Raw genomic sequence first — 19,863 nt, forward strand, 5'->3', positions numbered from 1 at the left:
TAACTGTCTCAAGAGCCTGGGGTGTCTCTGAGCCAAACATTTCTCTCAACGAAGGCTGCTCTGTGCTTTCCTAACTTAGCCTGGTCGTAGCTTTTAACTTCCAAGAGACAGGTTCTGAGATTTTTTTGACAGTCCCCAATTTCAGTATTAAAAGGATAATTGCATTCTTTAACATATGCCAGAGCAATTTATAGAGGTTCTGTCCCCCTTGTGTTTCTACAGTTTGAGCATTTTTTTCCCATGCTTCCATGACTAGGCTAGGAAATCTTGGCCTATCATAATGTAAATGGCATTTTCTCAATGAGAAAGATTCAGATGGTGGTGTGCCTTATAAAGGGTGCAGTTTTATCCAAATTTCTCTCTCCATATGTTTTTATGTATCTATATATCATACCATATCATACCATATCATATCATCAATTCTATTATGCAGTGGTTTTGGTAGGAGAGTTAGGAACAGTAGACTCTTCTAGGAGGACCTTATAGCTGATGATGATCTCATAATTTATTTTTTGCTAGTATGACTACAATTGCTGTTATAAGTGTCTAGCTTTCAGTTTCACTCAAATATCAGTCCTTTAGTCAAACCACTTTGTTCAGAGGACTTTTTGCTTTCCAATATACTCATAAAGGTCAGACAGGAAAAAAAGTAAAAAATAAAGAAAAGCCTTAGACTCAAAAAATTTCTAAAGACTCGTAGCCAAACCCAAGGAAGAAAAAAAGGCTCAAATACAGTCTCACAAAAAGTGCAATGAATTTATTAAAATTGAGTTACAGCTGCAGGGCAGTTTCAGATCTAGCACTTAAAAAAAGCATTTTGTCCTCTTACAAAAAGCTTGTTCTTTCCATTTCCTGGAAATCCCTAATTCCTAAGTCACACATAACAATGCTAAGGCCAAAATGGAGAAGCAGATTCCTTGGAATAACATCTATCCCTAACGCCTTTCTGTATGTAGCGCTGCTGCACACATTTGGAGACCCGATGGGGCACACTGTTCTGCAGCACCCATTTCAGCAATGTCACTGAAAGCCAACTCCAATGCCAGGCACCCTCACCAGTTTCTAGGGCATGCAGCAGTGGCCCAGTCCCTGCAGACAGAGCTGGAAGAACAGAGGTAATGTTTTCTCAAGTTGTAGCCGTCACCTGCTCACGTTTTGGAGGCAAATACGTCTGTACAGCTCCTCTTTCCCAAGATAACATTTGGCATAGGCAACATGTCTGCCACAGAGGCTAACACTGAAATTAAGGGACCTGATTTTGGTGTGAGTGCATCAGGAGAGGGGAGATGGACCTAACTCCACTCCTAGCCAACTCCTGATATTTCAGAGTTTCCGTTGAAACAGATTTGCTATCGTCCTTGACACATAATCAGACTCAACTTCAGCTCATGTATATCTCAGCAAGACAGATTTGGCAGTGGGAGCTGGTATTGGGCTTTTGAATAAAATTAAGCAGTCTGGGTGCAACGGATGAGACTATTCCCTTGAATCATCTCACTGTGTTTCTGACTTCCTTTCACAGTGAGTTGGAAGGAGGCCAGTGGTTCGTCAGGGTGCCTTGGGCCAGGAAGAACATTAGGAGAGACAGTGGGGATTTATCCACTCTGTTAGAAATTAATCCCTCAGTGATCAATGCTGATTTGCTTCTTCTCTGGACAGTCTTTCCTGGCTTCATGGATTAGATGCTGGTAGTGTGGGGAATAACAATAAAACCATTCACTAGCTGCATCTGGTGCAGGGAAGGCTTTCCAGAGATTATTAGTTTAAGCATTCTAGAGAGACATAATAAAAGGGGAATCATTATTACAGTGTGTGTGTTTTAGGAGATCCATTACTGCAGTGTCTTGGCATTATTACATAATTTAAAATAATAAAAACAATTATCCTTCAGGATAAAGGAGACTTTGAAGACACTGAGTTACATGTCACTGCCTATGTATTTGTTAGACCAGAAGCACCCTGGCTTGGCCATTAGAAGCTGAATCAAATGCAAGCTCCAGAGGTAAATCTTAGGCACCAGCAGGAAAGCTGCAGAGTTCGGTTCAGCATTATCCACAGCAGAAGTGGCTTCCACGTGTCAGAGCTCACCACCACTGTCATCATACTGCTGCATAGCTCATACTCAGCCTGTTCTTCCTCAGCTTTGCATTTCTCTGTAGTGCAGAGAAGTACAGAAGAGCAGGGCTGGTTTCTGTCCACAATGTATGTCATTTTCCTGCATAGCCATCCCAAAAACACTGTATCTGCATATGCATTGGGACACAAAGATCAAATGAAGATTCCCAAAGTTGTTACTACACCCCAAAAACTCGAGCTGGAAAATTTCTTACACAAACGACCCTTGTAGCAGGTCTGAGGTGGCAGCAATGAAGTCCAAAAGGAAATCAGTGGGATTTGTGAGGTAACCTGCTCTTGAGTTATAATTATTGTAGCACATGGTAATTGCTTGATTGATATGCATATGAGCGACTTGAATCTGAGTATGAGGGCTTTTTCCCTCACACCTCTTCCTTGTTATTATCATCGTTGTCATTATTATTATTATCATTATCACTGACTTGCTGTATGACTTGCATAATACTGTAGATATTTGAAAATGCAGGGACTCAGAATTTTTTAATACAGAAATGCTCTTTCTGAGCCTTCAGCACTGATTTAGCTGTCTAACTTCAACCCTCCAACTCTGTAAACGTCAGCTTTCACTTACTTGTCTCAAAAGAGACTTGGGAAACCCAGTCATTTCAGATCAGCAATAAGCCTACCAGACACTGCATAAAATGTGCTACTTACATGCAAATTATTAGTGATTATGTATTATTTTGTCTATATTAAAATATACCAACAGTGAACATATTGTCATAGCTACTGGAGGACGTGAGAGGGCTACACAGGCGAGTCATCTTTATAAAATACCATGTGTTTGGCATAAAAGTTAACTGAGGCAAACATTCTGTTTCAGTAGATGTCATACAACCACCAGTGTGTGAAGATGACCCTCTCCCACACTAACAGAGCCTTGAAGGACTGGCACTATGGAATGCATCCCAGTTTCAAAGTGCTGGACCACTTTCATCTCCCTTGCACACTGCAAACTCCTCTTGAAGTCAGTGGGTGGTTGGTCCTAGAAGAAAGGCTGTGTCAAGAGCTGTGTTTTTCTTAGATAAAAGTTACATAGAGAACTTGCTCTCTCTGTCTCTTCCTCTGCTTTCCCCAAGTATCAACATCAGCAACTATTTGTGTTGGCCACACCATTATTTTAAACAGAAGGGGCTGACTTGCACGCAGCCCACACACAATCAAAGTCACCAAGTAGAATAAAGCTGATGTCACCTCTTGCTGCTACTCGTATAATGGATTTTGTTCTCAGTCTGTTCACCGGTGCAAATGTTGCTAGGCAAAATCATTCCAAAGCAAAGAAATTACTGAATCAAAAGAGACTGAAGGATTACCAAAATTCAAAATTAAATTAAAAATACAAACAAGTCACATGAATTAAATTCTTTTTTAAAAATATCTATGGGCTTGATTTTCACAATCCATTTTTCTTTTCAAGCTCTCTCCAAGAGTCAAATATTAAAAAACTAAAGGCTTCTTTTCTTTTCCTCCAAAACAATCACTTTGTCACCACAACATATGAGAAATTTATGCCTGTCTCTGCTTGGCATCACTGCCACCTCATGGATTAATGAATTCTGTGTCCTCTAATTCCCTGACACTATGCACCTCTGTTTTGTATGAGTAGCCAAATGTATCAAGATTCATTTTAATGAATATGAGTCATTCTCCTTATTCAGAAGGCAGGCCTGGTATGTTGTAAGTAAGCACACCATTAGCTGTGCTAAAAATAAACAGGCATTACCTGCAGAAAAAACTACATAGTAAAAGTACACACTGCTAAGTACAAAAAAAAGAAAAAAGAGAAAAGACTTGGCCTGGAATGGTGTACATGCTGTAGGCAAAGTAAACAGGATGGATTGCACAGGGTATCTACTCTAAATTTCCTCCAACATACCTGAAAGCAGAGTAGTACCTAAAGGTTACTTTACCATGAAATTTACATTCAAATTATTCAATGTCAGCATACATTTTCTCAATGTTCTATGTTTAAGCTAATTTAATTGTTAGTGCTGAAAGAAACATAAATGGATGGTTCTTTTTAACACCAGGTTTCTCCCGTGTCTTGTTGGTGTAGAACAACTATTTCCTGTGTGGTTTGTTGGAGATTTCAGAGTTTAGAGATTCAAATATTTCAAGGTCTGCCTGACGGTGCTTAAACAGAAAGCATGCATGGCTTAGCCATGTGTTATTTCTGTTCCATTATTTTCATGACTCTTAGTGTGGTGCAATGGGAAAGGCTCTGGTTGAGTCTCAGAAACCAAGCTCATAAATCAGTAAGTCAATCAACAAGTCTGGGGAACAATATGTTCTTCTATTTTAATTTCTTTGTGGGAAATGTGTAAATAGATACTGGCAATAAAGCTGGAATATAATGGGTACTTATAAATTAAGGCATCCAATGATTTATCTTCTCTACGTGCAATGTAAAAAGAGGTTATGCTTTCTGATCTGCTAAAAGACTATTTTTAAAATAATAAAACATCTTTAGTTTTAAAGGATGAGAATTACTGTCTCCTGACCACTTTCCAAAAATGTGGGAAGCTAACACACTGAGAAAATTTAAAGACTCTCAGCAGAATATTTCTACATGACTGTCATCAGAGACCTACCAGCAGCATGTCATGCGCCACACAACAGCACAGCAGCCTGACCTGGGTAGGTATGGCAGTAGTTACTGTAGGCTCAGCCTGTTCTTGCAGTTACCTCAGTGTAGAACCTCTGTGTGTCTTTGTCCAGGTGTTCCCCACTGTAAAAATGGATGACGAACACCAAGCTTACCAGTTGTCCGCAGTCTCTGGACACTAATTAGTTGATGTTTGTACAGAACTGATAAAGGTAGTCATAAACCATAAAATGTAGAACATTTAGCAAAAGAAAGGAAAAAGGTTTAAAATCACTTTGCCCCTGTGCCTTTGCTAATGAGGTTTTACTAGTATTTGCAGGACTAAAGTGCTGTCTGTACAACTGATTTCAAACAGCTAATTTAAGCCCCACTTACTGAAGTCCTTTTAAACAAAACAAACAAAATGTATTGTATGTTGAAAATTCATTATGGAAAGAAACAGAAGTCATTTATAAAGTTACATCATCTATTCCAGGAAAATAATGCAGAACTTATGATTTAGGAAGCCAAGCACCAACCCTCCATCAAAGAGTCAACCAAATATTTACTACAAACAGCTGACAAATGGCAATTCATAACCAAAAAATGTGCACAAAGTTGCTCGCCAACCTATTTTAATTTTTATTTTTTTTTTTTTTCTGTTGTTAAAAAGGGCCATATTTCTGGATAACTTAAAAATAGGAGGGAAATATTAGCATTTGAGAAACCAACTGCTTGCAAACAGTAGTCTGTCTTGCCCTAAGGACCTGACTTTTAAGGCGTATTTAGCCAGGCAGACCATAAGTGGACTTTTCAAAAGCTTCTAAATATCTAAAGGAGGTACCCATGAATTTTTAAAATCTCATTTCTGCCTGTCCAAATCTTGGCATGCTTAAATGCCTTTAAAAGCTGACCCCATGTTTTTGCAACGTGAAAGGCATTATCTGAAGGCTCATCTCCACCGCAAGAGGCAGCTACTATTACCTTACCACAGTCATGTTCCTCAGATGAGGCCAATGAGAGTAAGTCAACATGACAAAGCAGCCTAGCAACAACACACAGTGGGTTGTACTATTTCAGGCTGCTACTACCTGTATCACTAGAAGACCATTAGCTTGAGCGTTATCTCCCATCTTCAACCTGTTTTCTCAAAATGCAAGCTAGCATAAGCTTAAACATGGCCTAAATTGTGCAGGAAAAAGGATGTGGAGAAGAATGACAAGGTAGTATCTCAGACTGGAGTGACGATGCTTCAAGTGACAAGTATTAATCAGATACATCTTTGGTCATGATTTAGTACTTGGATCTAAAACACGGAGTCCATCCTTCTACTTCCATAAAGATACATGGTATCTCTAGAAATACAATTCCTGATGAAGCTAACTGAAGAGTATGCCCTTTGTTCAGTCACAGATCTAGAAACTTAATATTGAATTTTTGAACTGAAGAGCTGTGCTTCCCTTTTCAAAATTTTGGAGGTGAGGTGTGTCAATGGTCACTTGAAACCTAGTTAGAAGTACATAATTCAGTCCTACTCTAAACTGCAGCAGGTAAATTTTTACCTGAAAACAAAGTTCTGAAACAACAAACATACCAGCAGGTTAGAAGCTGCCCAGTTGTACCTGTAAAAGAAACAGCAGCAAAACTAATTTGCAGTGGAGTTTGGCTGGGATCACTGGTTGTGAAAGAGTTGTTCCCTAGAAAATAGTTTCCCGTGGGAATGTAGTGATTAATTGAAACGCAAAAGGAAGGGACATGAAGGAAAAAATCTAACAAAATATAAACAAAAAACACATAAACACCACACTGCAGAAAAATCTGTCTGGCTCTGAACTCTGCTGATGATAACACATAAAATGAAACCATTAATTTAAAACAAGCATCCTTCATGACTTTTGCTACTTCACGAGTTTTGCTACTTCACTTTATTTGTGAGTTTTCCAGATATTTTTCTTGAATGTATCTAGGATATAAAATGCTATTAGATTTGGTATAAATTTTATATACAAATACATATATTTGTACATGAAGAGTGTTTATAGATATGAGCTTTATAAAAAGACACAGCACCCACAACATTGTGCTTGTTAACCTTAACACAACATTGTGGGTGCTAATATTATCTAAATAGGTGTTTCTCCTGGCCAAAATGGTCCATTCTGTCTTTATTGCAATGACTTAAAAACTAGAAAAAAAATCCCAGCAAAAAAAAAATTGGTGTACCTGAGTTTAAAAAAGAACTTTCCACCTATATTTTCAGTATTCTGGCAAACAGTCCTTCCCCTGAATTCATTTGCTGGAATATTCCTGCAATGCAAACACAGAATCAGACGCAAAACCTGATTATGCTAAAACGCAGTATCTGTAGATCAGGTTAAAAACATAGCTGAATTATTAGCATTGCAGCGTTTGGTCAGCTACTCTCTCACGTTTTTCAGAGCAACAAAAGCTGGCCTTAGACCTGCAAAAACAGGCAGCTAGCTGCACATGGTGTCTCCTTGCACTGAAATTACTTTCTAGCTGCTTTGTCAACAAAGTGGCTCCCCCTAGGCAAGTCTTGCTTGCCCTTGAAAGAGTTGCAAGACTCGTTCTGCACCATAAATATGATCAACGGATAGTGGGACAGATTTATTGCTTCTCAATCCTGTTCTAATCTCTGCCTACAATATCATCAATACCCTCTGCTGTAAAACTTTAGCACAACCGTGTGAGACTGAAAATGTTTGCCTTTACCCTCCAACAACCAAGCTCTCAGGTATCCTCAGGGAGGTAAAATGGAGAGTATGTAGAGCAGGTGAGAGGGGGTCACAGCATGAACTAATCAGGAATGATGCTCTGAGCATCCCCAGCTGCCACTGTGACTTTGTAAAGGCCTTTGGACAGCACAGCGACATTGTAGATGTCTCAGCTTTATGAAAAGGAAAACCATGCAGCATACAAATCAAAGTAGAGTTGTGCAATTGTGTGCTACCAGTGAAGGCCTTGGAAGATAAAAAAACCCCACAGAATTCTGGTTGCCTTTCTTTGTCCTGCACTTAGCCTGGATTAACTTTACTACTTTTGCCTCCCTCTTCAAAACTCTTTTTTGCCAGTGGGCTCGTCACTTCTCAGGTGCAGTAGGAACTGTTGCACCATCTGGAATCAATTGGCATAAAAGCGCTATTAGTGTAGTTTCCTTGTTGGGGTTTCTGCTGTGATTGAAAGCTTTCAAAGGTCAACCTGAGGATATCAATGGGAGGGTGTATCAGGTGCTCCAGAAATGTACTGTGAAGCCCTTTGACAACTGCTATTTAACCTGAGAAGACAGTGGAAGAAATCCAGCAGGAAAAAGTTTGTAATAGGATATGAGCAGGACACTGAAGACTGAATAATCCAACAAAACTCCAGCTGCTTAAGCAGAAATCAAACCTCAAAGATTTCCACATCACGAATGACATCTGAAGCCATTGTGTTGGATTAGATTGCAACTTTTACATATGAACACTTTTCAACTTTTTTTTTATTTATTTCTTGGACTTTCAATTGTAAATTAAGCAAATCTAAATGGCTAATTACTAACAAAAGCAAACAAGTTTTGGTGGCGTTTCCACAGATTTGTTTCCTCATATCCATGTACATATATTCTTTACTAAAGAGGACAGCTGACCAGCTGATCAGAAATCAAACCACGACCTCTAATGATGAAAGACATCCCTTTTGGGTAGTCACTTTCATGTATGCTCTACTGCAAGCAAATTAAACAATGTTCAAAAGTCGTGTGAAGTGATTCTTCACATAAGAAGTCCATCTATATCTCTTATGTGTAGTAGAAAAAGTCCATCCAAATATCTTTACTGAAGTCAGACAAGAGTCCCTAAAACAAAATAAAGGCATCTTTTCTGAGCACAGGTTATGAAATAATTATAGACTTAAAATGAAACTATTAATCTGGACTTCATTAACTGTTGGACTCAATGATCTTAAAGGGCTTTTCCAACCTAAATGATTCTATGATCTTTGAGCTGTAAATCAAAACAGATAGGTAGGTATTTTCCTAGACAAATGTACAAGAAGACTAATCAAGTCTGGCAGGATGAGTGGTAACCATGGCTCTGTGTTTGGCAGCCCTGTGTTTGGGTTTACCCAGTCAGTAACTGATGCAGGAGAAGTTCTGAAAAGGAATGGCCAGAAACACGGACATGTAAAACTTTGACAGACGTAAGCTAATAAACTAAAACACAAGCTTAAGAAATCATGCAACTTCCTTCAGCAAGCTATGTCATATCTATCCTGAAGTAAAACGCAAATGTAAATATGTTTCTTTTTCTATCTCTACATTTATAAAGCCGTTTACTATATGGGCCAATTGCAATAGATTGTATATAGAAGAAAGTTTTCCAGAAGAAATTATGAAGGGCAGTCTTTAGCTGTCAGCTGTTATGCCTATTTTTCAATTCTTAGACCTCTTTGGAAGTGAATCCTTTTTAACCTGTCTCAGACTATGTCCCCAAAACATTGATCGTATCTCAAAAAGTGCCATGCTGCTGACTGGTGACCTTACACTGTTTTCTCTTCAAATATAGTCAGACTTTGACTGATACATATGTAAGAAAAATAGAATAGCTCGGTTTAATTTAGCAATGGAGCACAAGTTTTCCCATATGTTTGTGTTTATTTCATATAAAACAGTGTGAGTGTTTAACCATCTATTTAGGATGTTAGCTCTGAACCTTAAATTTTGGTATTGCTAGCAATGAATTGACCAACCTGATGATAAATGATTTCTTCACTATATCGTATGTCTTAGTAGTAATAATAATATTAACAAAAATCATATTAACACAATTGTCAGATAAATTGTTAATTCATGAATTAATGTCTTTGTAAACCTTGTTCTTCTGATTGTCCATTAGTCGACAAGTAATGGCCTTGAAGTTATGACTATGCATTTGTTCTTGATTATTAACATCTGATCTCACTAGTCATAATGATTTTATTGACAGTATCTGAATCACAAAATCAATTTGCTTCTCTTAGGTAAAGAGTTCATTTAATTAAAGTCAGCATTCAACAAAGGGGAAACAGTAACACATTATGTCGCAGCCATCTTTTTCATAATTAGGTTAAACAGCATGCCTTCATCTGTACACTTCCCTGTGATTAAGAAAAAAAAAAAACCACCAAAGCAACCAACCAGCATTGCATTAAAAGGGTTATATTTGTGATTGCTTCACTTCATCATTTGAATAGTTGTATATATTAACAGAAAATAGCATTTGCATGCAGAATCAGCGTACATAAAAATCACCAAGAGAAGGCATCTCTGTGAATACAACAGAGTGACAAGGGCCCGGCAAATCATGGCTGTCTAATTGCTTCATTTACATAGATGTCAATGTTCACAACAAAACATCAATTGCTGTACTGGAGAAGTCTCTGTGACTACGGCTGGAATTAAATGAAGGTGAGCTGAAGTATATTCTGGAAGCAGTTATCAAATGTAAACATGACAAGAAGTTGTTTTTAAATTGACTTAAAGACCTAAAAGGAAAAGTAGACCACATAAACTAAACTAAGGAAAACAGAGGACATAGCCTGAATAAACCACACTCTGTGAGACCCTCATTTAAAACAAAATACCACTGAAGATTATCAAACTAGACTCAGTAAAAGAGCTGTTACTGTTCCACATAAAGCAGTCAGAGATGCCTGAGTCTGGAATCAGCCTCTGGCGTCCTACCCCATTACAGATTTCCCCTAACAGTGCTCCCTAGGCACACTGTGCTCCCCACCTGCCATCTCACCAGTCTTTCACCCCAGAAGTTGCTTCATCTGAAGCCTGGCATGTCATGAAGATGACTACTGGAAGGAAGGTACTGATTATCCCGCTGTGAAAACCCATATGGACAAAAGAAGATAATTTACATTCACATTTTTTGCTCCCAAAGCAAAACGTAGATTCTGGTTAATAATAAAACTTGTCTGACTCATATCTGACACATCTCTAAATCATTTGCAATGGCATGGCAATTCCATTGGCATCCACAAAATTCAGTAATTACCAGAGATTTCAATATAAGAAAGTGGTATTTCAAAGCATGCAGTGCATTTCCACTTTCCATTTCCCATTTCCATGGGATCTAGATACTCTGGCCAATATCCTTGATAAGTGATGAGAAATGTGACTAGAAAAATAGAGAGGCTAGAAACCTGATTTCCTGTAATATCATTGACTAGACCGTCCTGGGCTGCTCATGACTGTGCACCAGAAAGCACTGCCTAAATTTGTTCTGGGTCTGGCTGTCTTCCTATTGATCTGTGCAGACAATTTGTGAACCCTTTTGTTCAGACTCAGGCAGGAGGTACAGATGCCACCATGCTTTAAAATCCTCAGTCTTCAAAACAGAAAGACTGTTCCTGCCTTCAGATGTACAAATGCAGATTCTTCATTCCTGCAAATGCAGTTCATGGTAGTTTTCATCTGGCAGGCAGTACTCTTGCTGCCTCATTTTTATCTTGGTTTAAGCCCAGGCCACAAATCTTAATCTACTGCAGTGTACAGTACATTTTTTACATCTGGCCCGGTCCGGAGTGGTGGTGAGGTGTTGTATTCTCTTCCCTTGTTATTTCCTTTATCATTATTATTACTGGTGGTAGCAGTAGTGATTTGTGTTATACCTTAGTTATTAAACTGTTCTTATCTCAACCCGTGGCAGTTGAATTCTTTCGATTCTCCTCCCTGTCCCTCCAGGAGCAGGGGGAAGAAAGGGTGGGTGGGGAAGTAGACTGTGTGGTTCTAATTTATGGCCTGGGCTTAAACCACGACAGTTTTTAATAAAGCTGCAAGTGTTAAATACTCTATGTGCAAAAGGCTGTGCCAAGGCCAATATTCATCTCCAACCCTCTGCTTTATCATACCCACCTTTGCCTTCAGTTGCTGGAGCAAGCCCTGTCAGCAGCAAGCTTCCCAAACCTTCTCAGGGCCTGCTTGTGTTTGGCCTCCAGGTTTCCAGGGCAGTGTGGTGGTCTTCATGCAAGTGCCCTCCCCACGTACTGTGAGGTCAGCAGCCATAGCCTGGGGTCCACGTGCAGTATTGCCAAGCACCCGATACCTGCCTCTGTGGGGAAAAACAAGTCCCAGAAGTAGTTCAGGTAAGGTAAGAGCATGTAGGCAGTGATGAAAGCAACACCTACATTATTTCCATACCTCTTGGGATCTTGGAACCCCAAGCGAGACCCATGGACTTCCTTACCTGCTGGTAGACCAGACTGCAACAGGAGAGCAAAATCAAACTCTGTTAAGCATGTGATGTTTTTAAATGTTGATTTTCCGGTTCTAAGAATACCATCAGAAAAAAAAAAAAAAAAACAACAAAACACCAGCACACTAAATAAATAAATAAATAAATAAAGCATGAGGCAAAGGATTATTATATGACTATATATGCAATGCAGAGGTAAATATGGCATAATGATAGAATAAGGTTACACAGTGGCTACCTCCGAGTAAGAACAACACAGGTATATACAGGAAATACCTTTTTCCATCAGGAATTCTGGCAGTATAGTTTGTTACTTGCATGCTCTTCCATGAATAGAATGCACACATAATTATTTTTAGTGGGACTTGGCATAATAATGGTGGCACGCAGAGATTTGGTGCATAACATTTTATGATAAGTTGTCATATATTTTAAAAGTAATGTGATGCCTTCTGCTTCTTGTGCCTTGCTTTGAGAACAGTTGGGAAAATTGTTTCAGCACACAATATTTTACTATATGTTTCCTACAGCTTATGAAGTTAACATGCAGTTTTGCAGTTTTGCATGCATCTTAGTTGCAGGACTGACTAAGGTAAAACGTACTTTATTTAAGTGATAATCTTTTAGGCATTCCAGGCCTCAGTGGACAACAACAACAGAATCTTAGAGAGCTTTAGGCACTGGCCCCAAAAACGCAATTAACTCCAAAAGTTTTCAAAGAAAGGGAGAAAGATGAAGGTATGCCAAGGAAATAAGATGAGGATTTGGAATCCTACATCTAAATGACAAAGTCAGTCTAGATTCCATCATGTCATAACAAGAGTCTATCTAGATCATTTTTGTTCCCCCTGAAATCTTTTTTGAGATTCCCTCTAAATATTACATGATCCTGGCTGGCTGAGAACAATTGCACATAGTTCCCTCTAACTACAATTATCTTGCATGCAAGTGATTAAGGGAGATATAAGGTACTTTATTGCCTCAAAGACTGGGACAGTTCCATTTAAAGGAAATAAGCTCCCTGTGCCTCTGGCTACATTCATCCTGATCCCAGGGGGGCTCTTTTTCCCCCTGCTGCTGCTTCTAGTGACTCTTGCTCATCACTGCTACTAGCCTTGTAGAGGGGAGAATAAGCGAATCGTTCCCACCCCTTTGTCAGTCACAAAAGGGAAAGCAACAGCAGAACCTGTAAAATACACTCTCTGGAGAACACAGGGAAAATGTGACCATTTAAGCTGCATTTATTGTCCTGTGTGACAGCCATGTCGGCGGGCTGGCAGGCGCCGTGGAGGGCGCTGGGTGCGCAGGGCCGCGAGCTGGCGGCCGAGTCGGCAGCGCAGGACGCGGGGGCCGCGCTGTGCCAGTTGCTGCTGCTCTGGCTGGGCCTCAACCTTTTCGGCGTGCGCCTGGCCTGGGGGGTGCCTACGGCGGGGCGGTGGCCGCGCTCTGCTACCAGACGGGGCCCCGCCCGCAGGTCCCCCGGCACCGCCTCTAACCCCGGGCCCGCTAGGGCTCTCGCGCACTCCTTCTTCCCCCGCCGGCAGGGCCGAGCGCAACGGCGCTGGCGAGCGGCACTGCGCGCTCTGTAACGGCCTGGCAACGGAGCCAGAGAGGACACACCGGGAATGAGGACTGCCAAGACGGCCGGGCGCTGCCTGCACCATTAAAGCGCTGTGCCTCAATTTTCATTGTTTTTGTTAAGGGTAACAGGAAGGGATTCTGAAGTTACATTGCAGATAAAAGAGAGACTGGGGACAGCATGGGCCCTCTCCGGAGCCTATCAGGAGAACTGGCTACCCTGGATTTGGAGAAGGCTGAAGTTCTGAATGACTTCTTTGCCTCAGTCTTCACTGACAAATGCTCTGACCACACCACGCAAGTCTTGGAAGGCAGACGCAGGGACTGTGAGAATGAAGACCTTGGGCCCACTGTGGGAGAGGATCTGGTGTGAGACCATCTTAAAAACCTGAATGTGCACAAGTCCATGGGACCTGATGAAACCCATCCATGGGTCCTGAAGGAGCTGGCGAATGAAGTTGCTAAGCCACTGGCCATCATATTTGAAAAATCATGGCAGTCCGGTGAAGCTCCTGACAACTGGAAAAAAGGAAATATAACCCCCATTTTCAAGAAGGGGAAAATGGATGACCCAGGGATTTACAGACCAGTCAGTCTCACTTCTGTGCCTGGCAAAATCTTGGAGCATATTCTCCTAGAAGGCATGCTAAGGCACATGAAAAACAACAAGGTGCTTGGTGACAGCCAGCATGGCTTCACTAAGGGGAAATCCTGCCTGACCAATTTGGTGGCCTTCTATGATGGGGCTATGGAACCGATGGAGAGGGGTAGAGCAGTTGACGTCATCTACCTGGATTTGTGCAAAGCATTCGACACTGTCCCACATGACATCCTTGTCTCTTAAGTTGGAGAGACATCAATTTGATGGGTGGACCACTCAGCAGATAAAGAACTGGCTGGACGGCCGCACGCAAAGAGTTGTGGTCAATGGCTCAATGTCCGGCTGGAGACCGGTAACGAGTGGTGTCCCTCAGGGATCGGTGTTGGGACCGGTCTTGTTCAACATCTTTGTTGGTGACATGGACAGTGGGATTGAGTGCGCCCTCAGCAAGTTTGCCGATGACACCAAGCTGTGTGGTTCGGTTGATATGCTGGAGGGAAGGGATGCCATCCAGAGGGACCTTGACACGCTTGTGAGGTGGGCTAATGCCAACCTTATGAAGTTTAACCATGCCAAGTGTGGCGTATCAAAGATGGTCTCCAGTTCTGGTGAAATCTGAAGACCTTTATCTCGCATCTCACATCCCTTTTATAGTCTACTAAGTGCTAAGCAGTAACTTTCCACTCTTTTACTCCCTTATCATCCCAATTTAGCAAAACTACTAGGGGTTACAAATATTCACACTGTTTGGTCTGTCTTTGAGATGCACATCCTGCTTTGTCTTGCAAACCGCCTGCTTTGTTTTGCTAACCGATCTTTACCCTTCATTGTTCTCTTTACAGTTCTCAAGGCTTAGGCCTGACCAGGGCATTAACACCTGGTGTTTTCTTCACCATTCCTAAGGCTTAAGCCCGAGCAGGGCAGTAACACCTGGTATTTTCTTAAGCTGTTCCCAGGGCCTAAGCCGGACCAGGACGATAACGCCTGGATCCATTTTGTTAACTATTTCTATCCTGTCACCCACAGCCAAGTGCAAGGTCCTACACCTGGGTCAGAGCAATCCCAGGCACAGCTACAGGTTGGGCAGAGAAGAGATTCAGAGCAGCCCTGTGGAGAAGGACTTGGGGGTGTTGGTCAGTGAGAAAATGAACATGAACTGGCACTGTGCGCTCGCAGCCCAGAAAGCCAACCGTATCATGGGCTGCATCAAAAGGAGCGTGACCAGCAGGTCGAAGGAGGTGATCCTGCCCCTCTGCTCTGCTCTCCTGAGACCTCACTTGGAGTATTATGTGCAGTTCTGGTGTCCTCAACATAACAAGGACATGGAACTGTTGGAACAAGTCCAGAGGAGAGCCACGAGGACGACCAGTGAACTGCAGCACCTCTCATATGAAGAGAGGCTGAGAAAGTTGGGGCTGTTCAGCCTGGAGAAGAGAAGGCTGCGTGGAGACCTCATAGCAGCCTTCCAGTATCTGAAGGGGGGGCTACAAGGATGACGGGGAGAGACTCTTCATTCAGGACTGTAGTGACAGGACAAGGGGTAATGGGTTCAAACTTAAACAGGGGAAGTTTAGATTGGAGGTAAGGAAGAAATTCTTTACTGGAAGCCTGGTGACGTGCTGGAATGGGTTGCCCAAGAAAGCTGTGAATGCTCCATCCTTGGCGGTGTTCAAGGCCAGGTTGGATGAGGCCTTGGGTGACATGGTTTAGTGTTAAGTGTCCCTGCCCATGGCAGGGGGGTTGGAACTAGACGATCTTAAGGTCCTTTCCAATCCTAACTATTCTATGATTCTATGATTATGTCACATGTGTGCACTACAATCAGCAAGGGAAAGGATGCCTTAGTGAAGAAATCTCACCACAACTCATTGTCAGCAAAATAGGACACAGTTTGAATTCAGTGCCTATTATTTGAACTTAACACTGTAAGGTTGGTAGGTTTGACCCCCTGCACTGAGATGTGCTACACTCTGTAAATACTATTTGCCAGATAGCGTATGTCTAAGCTGTTTGATGCATGTACCAGCCCAGACTGCCTAGATCTGGATCCTTTGCTTGCCAAACTTCTTCCCATTTCATGTTGCTGGCTTTTCTACCCCAGTATACAAGGAACTCAGGAAGACAGTTATCCAAATCTGACCCCCCAAAATGAGGGTGGCATCAGGATACAAAACTTGATCTGTGATCTCGGAAGTACTTCCAGGTGCTGCATACTAAGCATACCCAAAGAGTGCTCTGGCAGAAAGCCTAGATCTCATGGTATGGAAAAACTGTAATAAGCTGTTGACGATGCATATATGGAGATTGCATATACAAAATTTTCTAAAACTTATTTAACTCAGCTCCTTCAGAGCATTGGACACCCCATATGTTTTTTCTTAATTGTTCCCTCAAATAATTGTTAAATCCATACATATTTTGCATGCATCCTCGTAGGGGAGGAGTAGAACAAGCCCATACACAGCATTTTCAGGTTGAAAGCATCTAGCAAGCATCAAGTAATTATGGTGATTAGAATAAAAAGAAGAGGGACTCATCTGCATAGCTATAGACAAGCTAGTTACCCTTATCTCCCTTTCAGTCAAATGGCATCTAGGCAATATAGGCAGGAGAGTCTAGGGCTCATGATAAAGCAGCCACTTGAAGTAGATCAGATATGTGTAACCTAAAACCACTTTTTCTCTCTACTGATTGTAAGATGAGTCTATTCTGACTGCCTCAAGCACAGGACAATTTAGATATCCAAACCTGACCAGGAATAACTTCGTGTCCTTTATCAATTACATTCAGCTGAATTATATTCAGCTAAGAAAAAAATTGTTTCAAGAATTTTAATTACCTGAAGAAGGAATAAAAATTTCAGATGTACAATAGAATATAGCCTGCTAAGCGTCCATGAGCTATATGCTTCTCAGGTTAAATTCAGCAAATGGGTTTTTCTTACTGTGATTATTAGTTTCTAAAAGACCCGTTTGCACAAATCTGCAGGGATTTTGTTTCTTGTTACAAATTATAACTGTAGTTTCTTCAGAACAAAATACTGATAACACTAGTTATTTTAACTGTTCATAAAAGGTGACCTCTTTGACAGCAATCTGGTGGTCAAAACTGATTATCGCTGTATACTTTCGAATGATATTATCTTCATTACCGTATTTTGTGCATATCCTGCTTACCTGCTTCTTCTACAAGGAATAATGTTCATTTGTTAGGAAAAAGAATCCTACTTACAAAGGGGAGTCATGAAGAAGCAGCTGACATGTAAGTTAGTCATACTTCCTTGTGGCTTGTCTCCTAAAGACATACATGGCCAATCTGCTCATAAAATCCACAGGCACACTCTTGACAGTGAGAGACACAAAACCTACTGTTGTTAAACTTTTGGCCAATCTTCTCAAAGTTTCCAGGTAACAAATATAATAGCCTAATAATAATGATTCAACAATAAAGAAGAAGAAACAACCAAGAAGAGAAAGCCGGTGTCACATAATGATTTGGTAGCAGATGAGTCAATGAAGCCTGTTTGAGCTAAGGCTGTAGCTAATGCCACAACCAGCAACAATATTAACCATATGGGAGTCTGAGATTTGGAAGGATAGCTGCAAGTACAAACCCACCCCCTCATCTCCTGGTTCCTGAGGGAAAAGGGCATCAAAGCATCTTAATTTCAGATCTCACCCAGTTTTAAAGAATATAGATATTTTTTTTCTTTAGTCTTTGTGTATGAGAGTACGGCATTCACACAGTGAGCCTTCTACTCCACAGGAGCATGGAAGAAAGAATGACTCATAACTCTGGATGCTGATGCTGCCTTGGCAATGGTAGAGGCTCCCACAGCAAAGCTCAGAGGTGCTCCATAATCCTTCAGTACAAGTTAGGGCAACTGCCAGATGTCTTAAATTACACAAAAAAAAGAGTCATATGAAGTAGGAATAAGCAAGAGAGATGAACTCTCTATACTAGAAACATGGAGAGTCATAAGTCTCCTAGTTTTAGGCTCTCATGAAATCCCCCCGTTATGAGACAATTAGCTGGGCTTAGCTCACTGTTTTGTTATTGTTTACATATAGTCAGAGATAGACAGATAGATAAACAGTGTAGCAAACATTTTCTATCACACAATGTATTTATCCTTACATGACAGTTTACTTCCATGCCTTTTTCTAATAGGATTATGAATGAGAAAAAAAAAGTGTGATCTTGAAGGAGAAAGAAGTTTGGCAGCAAGAAAAAAAGGAGATGAGTAATACTTCTGTTTCTGTTTTTCAGAAGGTTTTATTTGAAAGCTCTGTTGTGCCCAAAGTGTTGACTCACCATGACACTTTTCAGCATCTACATTACCCTGAAGCAGAGCAAACTTCTGTACGGGAAAGTAAAAAGCAGTTGCAGTGGGGGGAAGTGAGAGGTTTGTATTGAGTAGTATAGATTGAGGAGCTTTATAACTAATCTGCTCATTGAGCAGGGGGGAAGAGGATGGGGGGACGAGAGAGAAAATTTGCTTTCAACTCTCAGCCTGGTAAATTAAAGTTAAAATGAAAAAGTCAAACTGAGTTTATAACTTCCTGCACATTATTGTTAGTACCAAGGAGCTCAAGAGACAAACTATTTGCCCAGCAGTCCTTGCACAGCCCTACTGCCTTCAGAGTGTGCCGTCAGTGACCCTTGGGCACCCCAATTGCCATCTGTGGGTAGGCATGTCTGTGACCAGCTGTACTTTAGGGTGACATACAGGGAGTTACCCAACTGACGGTGAACTAGGAGGAATGGGACATGGCTCGGCCTCTTGCTCTATATCGCTCATCAGGGTTAGTAAGTTTAAAGATTATTAAAACTATTTTTGTCACTAACCACGAATGCACACAGGCTGCAAAACTGAGAAAGAACTTGTCATTTTACATAGCAACTTTTCAAAGCAGAGCTACACTTTTCGGAGTTCCTTGTTTCTTACACACATGAATAGGCTTCTGCCTTCTCCCATTTTTGTTCTTCATAATAAATCTGGATCTTCTCTGTGCACTGCATAATAAAATGGCAGCTTACACTGACCCAAAGTGATTAGAAGAGTTCAGGAAATGGACAGCTGTTCTGAAAATTTACTTTCAATCATTTTTGTATGCTATGCATTTTTCTCTCACTATTACTTGTGCTTAATAATAGTGTGTTGTTTGCTGAAATTAATATTATTTGTATTTAAATCACTGATGTTAGTTAAATTTTGAGATATAGTTGTGTGTTTCAAGTAAAACAGAAATTAATAATTCTGTGATTAGGAGGCATTCTCAACAAGACAAATTCAGAGGCCAGTCTTGTGGCTAAAAGAGCATACGAGCAATTTAGCAGAATCATAGAATCATAGAATAGTTGGGGTTGGAAAGGACCCTAAGATAATCTAGTTCCAACCCCCCTGCCATGGGCAGGGACACTTCACACTAAACCATGTCACCCAAGGCCTCATCCAACCTGGCCTTGAACACCGCCAAGGATGGAGCATTCACAGCTTCCTTGGGCAACCCATTCCAGCACGTCACCAGGCTTACAGTAAAGATTTCTTCCTTACCTCCAATCTAAACTTCCCCTGTTTAAGTTTGAACCCATTACCCCTTGTCCTGTCACTACAGTCCTGAATGAAGAGTCTCTCCCCGTCATCCTTATAGCCCCCCCTTCAGATACTGGAAGGCTGCTATGAGGTCTCCACGCAGTCTTCTCTTCTCCAGGCTGAACAG

Source organism: Psittacula echo (assembly GCF_963264785.1).
Source record: "Psittacula echo genome assembly, chromosome: 1".
In the NCBI taxonomy this organism is placed as follows: domain Eukaryota; kingdom Metazoa; phylum Chordata; class Aves; order Psittaciformes; family Psittacidae; genus Psittacula; species Psittacula echo.